Source organism: Psammomys obesus, unplaced genomic scaffold (genome assembly GCF_907164565.1).
Source record: "Psammomys obesus unplaced genomic scaffold, mPsaObe1.curated_primary_1811, whole genome shotgun sequence".
Lineage (NCBI taxonomy): Eukaryota > Metazoa > Chordata > Mammalia > Rodentia > Muridae > Psammomys > Psammomys obesus.
In genome coordinates, this window is record NW_026590552.1 from 88,348 (window position 1) to 97,161 (window position 8,814).

Consider the following 8,814-nt stretch of genomic DNA (forward strand, 5'->3'; position numbering starts at 1 on the left):
TCTACAGCTTCTTAAAGATGTTATCTGAGGATTTTGTTATTTTGTTGTTGTGAGTAGTATGCTTTAAATATTTCATTTTTTCCTTTCTTTTTTTTAATTAATTAATTGATTTATTTTTGTTTTTTTATTTAACTTTTATTAATTACACTTTATTCATTTTGTATCCCCCCATAAGCCACTCCATCCTCCCCTCCAGGTCCCACCCTCCCTCCTCCTTTCTGCATGCATGCCCCTCCCCATGTCCACTGATTGGGGAGGTCCTTCTCTCCTTCTTTGGCTTTTCTTAAATGAGTTGATAAATACAGTTTAGTCTTCTTTGAGGATTTGCATCAAGTGATTGTGATGTTTCCTTACATAAGTTTACTAATTAATCTCAGTAGTTTACAGAAACAGTATAAATATGTAAATAAGCAGTTTGTGAGTGATGATCATTTTATTTTTCTCCTTCCAATAATTTTCATGCTATCAGTTTTACTCTCATTAATGAATACTGGGTCTTTCTTTTACATGTCACAGGTAAGACTACTACTTGTTTAGTTTGTTGAAGGTTCCTATGATCTTTGTGTTCTAAGATATCTTATTAAGAAAATTATTTGGGGAGTGAACTGAACTGATAATTTTGCCTTTACTATTTATTCTATCAAGATAGCAGAACATATTTTCAATTTTATGATAACATAGCTTGATTTATAAAATAAACATGGCCAATGTATATAAGTTTCCATTACATGTAGTATGTTTTATTTACTAATATATGATTAAAGTTTTCTCACTATATCTATGAAAGTTGAGTGTGATGTCTAGTTTTATATCTACTTGACACAGGCTAAATTTATGTGAGAGGTGGAAACATAATAAAAAAAAGAGACTCCCTCAGTTCCAGTTGTAGGAAAGCTTTCAGGGCATAATCTTTTTTCCCCATCAGTTTATTTATTTAATCAATTTATAACCTGATCACATACCTCTCTTTCCCCTGCTTCCAGTCCCACCCTCTCGCATTCCCTTCTTTCATTTCTCCCTCCACATGAGGAGAATGGAGAGACCCCATGCAGACCAACCCATCCAGGCATACCAAGTGTCAGAAGGACTAAGGGCAACCTCTCCCACTGAGGCCAAACATGACAGACCAGCTATAGGAACGGGATCCAAAGGCAGGCAAAACAGACAGAGACACCTTCCTCCAATTGTTAGGGAACCCACATGATGAAAAAGCTGCACATCTGTAACATATGTGTAGGGAGCCTAGGTCCAGCCCATGCTTGCTCTTTTGTTGTTGGTTCAGTGTCTGTAAGCCCCCATGGGTCCAGGTTATTTTCCTCTGTAGGTCTTCTTGTGGTCTCCTTGTCCCTTTCAGCTTCCTCCATCCTTTCCCCCACTCTTTCACAAAACTCAAGATTGGTCTATTGTTTGGCTATGATCTCTACATTTGTTTCTGTCAGCTGCTGGGATGAAGGCTTTCAGAAGACAGTTATGCTAGACTCCTGTCTGCAAGCATAGCAGATTATCATTAATAGTGACAGGGGCTGGCTCTCTCCGATGGAGTGGATCTCATGTTGGTCCATTTATTGGTTTGCCATTCACTCCATCTTTATCCCTGCCCTTCTTGTAGGCAGGACCAATGGGACAAAGATTTTGTGGTTGTATTGGTGTACCCCTTCCTCCACTGGAAATCTTGTCTAGCTGCAGAAGGTGGTGACTTCATGTTCTATATCCCCCACTGCTAGGAGTCTCAGATAGGGCCAGCTTGTAGACTCTCTAGAACCTTCCCTTTCCAAAAGATTCCCCTGACTGATTTCTATTCGCTAAGTCCTCCCCACACCCCTCTTTCTCCTCACTTGATCCCCACCATAATTTCGTTCCCCTTTATCTCCTCTCCCATAGTTCCCTTCCTCCATCTACATCAGATGTCTATTTTATTTCTCCTTCTGTACGAAATTTCTGAATCATCCCTTGGGCCCTAGGTGTTACTTAGCTTCTTTGGGTATGTGGATTGTAGCATTGTTATAGGGATTGATGTGAGATACCCAGCCCATTGTTAAGAATACAGGTGGTTTGTGTTCTAGGAAAAAGCAGGCTGAACAGCCATGAAGAGCTAGCTAGTAAGCAGAATTCCTTCATAGCCTCTGAATCAACTCATGTGTTCAGGTTCCTGTCCTGTTTTTTTGTTTGATTTTTTTGTTTTGTTTGTTTGTTTTTTGACTGAATTCCTTCAGTGATGAGCAGTGATGTGAAAGATTAAGCTAAATAAACCCTTTCCTCCTCAAGTTTCTTTGATCATGGTGTTTCATCATAACAATATTAACACTATCTGAGACATAGAGTGACATTTTTCTTTGAAATATGCTAATTGTATTTAAGTAAGCAATGTTGCTAGATTGAGAATTTCCCTTGTAGTTGGAATTCACAAGGGGTAAAGCACCAGACGAGTGGTTTAAAATATTATTAGGCATAAAATCCCTATGTTTTTTTTTCTTTTATACTTTCATTTTCCAGAGTTTTTACTTTTGTTGAAATTAAAGCAGTTTACATATTATATATTCTTTTATTTTGCTTTTGTATTTTTATTTTTATTATTAGTTACATTTTATTAACTCTGTATCCCAAGCTATATCCTGCTCTCTCAATCCCTTCCAACCCCACCCTCACTCTCTCATCTCCTACCTGCCCCTTTCCAAGTCCACTGCTTGGGGAGGACCTCCTCCCCTTTCATCTGACCCTGTTTTATCAGGTAACTTCAGGACTGGCTGCAAAGTCCTCCTCTGTGGCCTAACAGGACTGCTCCTCCCTTGGGGGGTAGGGAGGTCAAAGAGCCTGCCATTGAGTTCATGCAGAAATAGTCCCTGTTCCCCTTACTGTGGGAAACCAATTGGTTACTGAGCTACCACAGGCTACATCTTAGCAGCGGTTCTAGGTTATATCCATACATGTTTTTTGGTGGAATGTCAGTCTTAGAAGACACCCCTGTGCCCAGATATATTTGGTCCATGTGGAACTCCTATCCTTTCCACATCATACTAACTCCCCCTTTTTTCATATGATTCCCTGCACTCTGCCGAAGGTTTGATTATGAGTCTTAGCATCTGCTTTGATACTCTGCTAGGTACAGCCTTTCAGAGGCCCTCTGGGGTAGGCTCCTGTCCTGTTACTTATTTTCTCCTACGTCCAATGCACATCCTATTTGTTTTTCTAAGTGAGGGTTGATCATCTTACCCCGGGTCCTCTTTCTTGTTTATCTTCTTTAGGTGTATAGATTTCATTATGTTTATCATATCTTATAAGTCTATATAAGTGAGTATATACCATGTGTGTCTTTCTCGTTCTGGGATACTTCACTCAGAATGATCTTTTCTAGATCCCACCATTTGCCTGCAAATTTCATGATTTTCTCTGTTTTGATTGCTGAGTAGTATTCCATTGGGTAAAAATACCACAATTTCTGTATCCATTCCTCCTTTGATGGACATCTGGATTGTTTCCAGGTTCTGGCTATTACAAATAAAGCTGCTACAAATATGGTTGAGCAAATGTCCGTGCTGTGTACTTGAGCAAATTTTGAGTATATACCTAGCAGTGGGTCTTGAGGAAGCACTATTCCTAATTGTCCGAGAAAGCACCAGATGACTTGCAAAGTGGCTGTACCAGTTTATATTCCCACCAACAATGGAGGAGGGTTCCCCTTTCTTCACAACCTCTCCAGCATGTGTTTTCATTTGAGTTTTTATTTTAGCCATTTTGATGGGCGTAAGATGAAATATATATTCTTTTTAATCAAGCTATAAAAATGATAACATAGTCATATAAATGTTGTATTTGGTCAACATTGTACTTCATAATAATTTGCTAGTTAGCAATATAATAAATTGAAAAGTGATATAAAGGAAAACAATTCTTGCTTCTCTAGCAAACACAATTGATTTGATAGTCTATGGCTGATTTTCCCTCATATTCATCCCAGCAGAAATCAAGAAGCTTTTCATTACTTTAACATGAGCTTTAGAGACTTAACAAGTGATAGGCAGATGGCAGTAGTAGAGAAATCTCCCTTTCAGTGGACTAGGGGAAGCAGATGAGGGGAAGAGGCAGAGATGGTAGGATTGGGAATTTGATGGAGGAGGCTTCAATTGGGGTATATAATGAATAAATTGTAAAGATTTTTTTTAAAGTTAGGTCATTCTCATCAACCCTCCATTCTTGCATTCTTGTTTAAAGCAATTTATTTTGTACATATACTAAAATATGTGATTTTTACATATGTAGTTGTGTATATCTACAATTCCAGTATTGAGAAACAGAGCCAAGAAGATCAGGATTATGAGATTGTACAACATAAAAATGAGTGATTTCTGATGAGAACTGATAGTCTAAGATCAAAAAGAAGGAGAGGAAGACCTCCCCTATCAGTAAACTTGGGGAGGGGCATGCATGCAGAAAGGGGAGGAAGGGTGGGATCAGGTGGAGAGGAGGGAGAGTTTTATGGGGGTACAAAATGAATAAAGTGTAATTAATAATAATAAAAAATATTTTAAAAAATGAGTGATTTCCTATGGAATGTAGACTGCTTCAATGCCAATAATTAGAATGGAGCACAGGAAATATCTGCTTTCCATAATTCTCTTTAATATACATTGGAGCACAGTTTGCTTAAAATAAAGAAGTGAAAAGCATTTCAGCACTTTTTGCAAAATATATGCCTTATGGACTCCACATAATATTTTAGATGTTCAGGATTGTTTTGTCCTCCTAATGGATTTGTCCTTTGATGAGAATTAAATGTCTCTCTCCATCTCTTTTGATTATTTTCATTAAAATTCTATTTTATTAGATATTTGGATGGCTACTCCAGCTTGCTTCTTGTGTTTGTATTATTGGAAAACGTTTTTCCAGCACTTTACTCTGAGGTAGTGTCTATCTTTGTTACAGAGGTGTGTTTCTTGAATGTAGGAGAATTCTGGATCTTATTTCCGTAACCTATCTGTTAGTCTGTGTCTTTTCATTGGAGAGTTGAGAATATTGATGTTAATAAGTATTAGTGACGAATGATTGTAAGTTCCTTTTATTGTGTAGTTGGTGATGATTGTACATTTGTGTGTTTGTTTTCATTTGCTTTTTTGATGTGATGGTTTCTTTATCCCTTGTTTTCCTGGGTGTAGTTGCTCTCATTGGGTTGAAGTTTTCCTCCTAGTACCTTCAGTAGGGCTGGAGTGCTGCATATAGATTGTTTAAATTTAATTATGTCATGGAATATTTTGTTTTCTCCATATATGTTGATTGAAAGTTTTTCTGGATATAGCACTGGATATTAGCCATATAATATTAAATAAATGTACTAAAATCTATAGCCATAAAAAGCCAAACAACAAGGAGGATCCTAGGAAAGTTGCTTAATCCTCATTTAGAAGGGCAAACAGGATAAATATAGGAAATAGGAGAGGACAGGGAACAGGGCAGGAGCCTTCCACAGAGGACCTCTGAAAGACTCCCCTCACCAGGAGATACTGAGAAGGAAATAATGAGACTCATATCCAAACTTTGGGCAGAATGCCTGAATCCTCATGGAAGAAGAGGGAGATGAAAGGATATAAAGAGAACATAAGCTCCACAAGGAAAACAACAGACCTAAAATACCAGGACCAACGGAGGTCTGCAGAGAATGATACTCAGACTAAGGAGCATGAATGGAGAGGACTTAGAACCCCTGTTCAAAGAAGCCCATTGACTTCTGAATTTCCATGTGGTTTACGTGGTAAGGGGTACAGGAGCTGTCTGTGACATGAACTCAGTGGCAGGCTGTCTAATCACCTCTTAGTGTAGGTAAAGCCTTTTCAGGCTAATGAGGAGGGGGATGCAGCCAGCCTTGAAAAGACCTGATAAGCTAGGGTCAGATACAAGAGGAGAGATCCTCTCCTATCAGGGAACTAGAAAAAGGGCATAAGGAAGAAGAAGGAGGGTGAGGTACTCGGAAGAGACAAGAGAGGGGGGCTGCAGAAGGAACATAAAGTTAATAAAATGTAAGAAATAAATATATAAATAAAATTAAATTTAAAAAAGTGTTTTTAAAAATGTAACTTTAATGTCTCTCAGACATTTTTGATGTGTATCTTTTACTATTTTGTAGCATTTCATAATTTTCACATGTGGTAAAAAGTTGATTTTCTGTCAGCTGAGCTATAAAACTTTACAAATCACTGTCATCTCAACAATTGTTCACAACTTTCAGAGTACATTCATATATATGGCTGAATTCATCACTAAGATGAATTCAATACTACTAGAGCAGAGGCTGTTACCTGCCTTTTTTTGAGGGGCACAAAAGAAACAGTTTTTCTCAAGAATGAGTTTTCAAACAGGTGTTACTGATTTGAGAAAGTACAGAACTTGGAAAAGAATTCATGTTATTTACAATTTAAAATTAAGGTTGCTCCTCTGGAATGAGGTCAAGGCTATTCCCTAATTTTTATTCTAATAGATTGAATGTGTCCGGTTTTGTATTGAGGTGTTTGATCCACTTGGATTTTAACCTTGTGCAGGGTGATAAATATGGGTGTATTTGCACTTTTCTACATGTAGGCATAAAGGTAGAACAGCAACATTTTTTTTGAAGATGCTTTCTTTTCCTACTGTATGATTTTTGCTTTTTTGTCAAAAATTAAGTTTCCATAGGTGTATGGGTTTCTTTCTTGGTCTTCTATTTGATTCCACTGGTACACCAGTGTGTTTATAGGCCAGTACTATCCAGTTTTTATTATAGCTTGGGATATGGGATGGAGATACTTCCAAAATATTTTTTATTGTACAGGATTATTTTAGCTATTCTAGGTTTTTGTTTTTTTTTCCATATGAAATGAGAATTGGCACAGGAGACAATTTCCTGAATAGAACACCAACAGCACAGGCTCTAAGATCAACAATTAATAAATGGGATCTCATGAAACTGAAAAGCTTCTCTAAAGCAAAGGACATGGTCATAAGAACAAAACTATAGCCTACAGACTGGGTCAGGATCTTCACCAACCCTACATCTGAGAGAGGGTTAATATCCAGAATATTTAAAGAACTCAGGAAGTTAAACACCAACAAACCAAGTAATCAAATTTTTAAAGATGGGGTACAGAGGTAAACAGAGAATTCCCAATAGAAGAATATCGAATGGCAGAGAAACACTTAAAGAAATGTTCAACCTCATTAGCCATCAGGGAAATGCAAATCAAAACAACCCTAAGATTTCATCTTACACCCATCAGAATTGCTAAGATGAAAAACTCAAGAGACAACACATGCTAGAGAGGTTGTGGAGAAAGGGGAACCCTCCTCCACTGCTGGTGGGAATGTAAACTTGTACAACCACTCTGAAAATCAATCTGGTGCTTTCCAAGTGGTTTTCCTAGTAATGAGTACAGGGCCTGTCTCTGACAAGAATGCAGTGAGGGGCTACCCTTGGATAGTGCAGCCTTGTCAGGCCACAGAGTATGATGACACATCCTTCCTAAATGAGACCTGATAAACTAGATTCAGATAAAACAGGAAGAGGTCCTACCTTGTTAGGGGAATAGGGTAAGAGGATAGGGTGAGATGGAGCATGCTTGAGACAGGAGGGCGATGAGAAACAGGATACAATCAAGATACAAAGTGAATACATTGTAATGAATAAATAAATTAAAAAAATTAAAAACGGTGATTGGTGTACTAAATGAACATCTCTTCATATTTTATAATACATATTTGTATGAAAATTACTTATTCCCAAATGATTTTATGCATTTCTTTTTTGACATTTTTAACGTTTTTCTCATTTTTATTAATTACACTTTATTCATTTTGTATCCCCCCATAAGCCCCTCCATCCTCCCCTTCCGGTCCCACCCTCCCTCCCCTTTCTGCATGCATGCCCCTCCCTAAGTCCACTGATAGGGGAGGTTCTCCTCTCCTTTCTGATCTTAGTCTATCAGTTCTCATCTGTTTTCTGAGGTAGAAAAGGCAGAATGTCACATAAATCAGTGGTTATAAAACTGTGAACCCTGACCCTTTTGGGGAGTGGGATCAAAAGAACTTTTCAAAGTGGTGGCAAGTCATATATCTTGCATATCAGATATTTGCATTACTATTCATAATAGTAGCATTAAAATAATTTTATCATTGAGAGTCGTCACAAATTAAGAACCACTGAAATTAAAAATTTGCTTTTTATGCTTTCATATTTACTAGAAATTACTGGTAAGATGATAATTTAGTAAAGGAGAAAAAGAAATATTTCTAAGATCATAATCAGGGTTTATAGTTATACTGCAGATGTTTATCTCTGAGATATTAACCTAAAAGTTAAAGAGTCTGTCTACTGCAAAGACTTCCAAGTTGTACAGAGCACTAAAATGTCAAGGAATCACATGTCATGAATGTGGTAGTTTGCATGGTGGAATGCTCTTTACTTTCTAGTATCCTTGTAGACTAGACCTGAGGGACCTGGAGATTACACATTTTAGTAAGCTTCCAAACAGCATTAAATAAAACCATGCCAACAGTAACAGCAAAAAGAAGGATGAAGTGACCTTTATGAACGTATTTGTTAGCACTTCAAAAACTTCACAAAGAAAATAATCTAAGGAACTGAATTGAATGATACACAAAGATCATGATTCTGTAACTGCATTTCAACATAGTCACCATGGCAGAATTTCATTAACAAATCTGACAGTTATATTTACTTCTTAAAAACTCCATCCCACAGCCTCTGGCTATTACAAAAAAGGCTGCTGGAGAGGTTGTGGAGAAAGGGGAACCCTCCTCCACTGCTGGTGGGAATGTAAACTTGTGCAACCA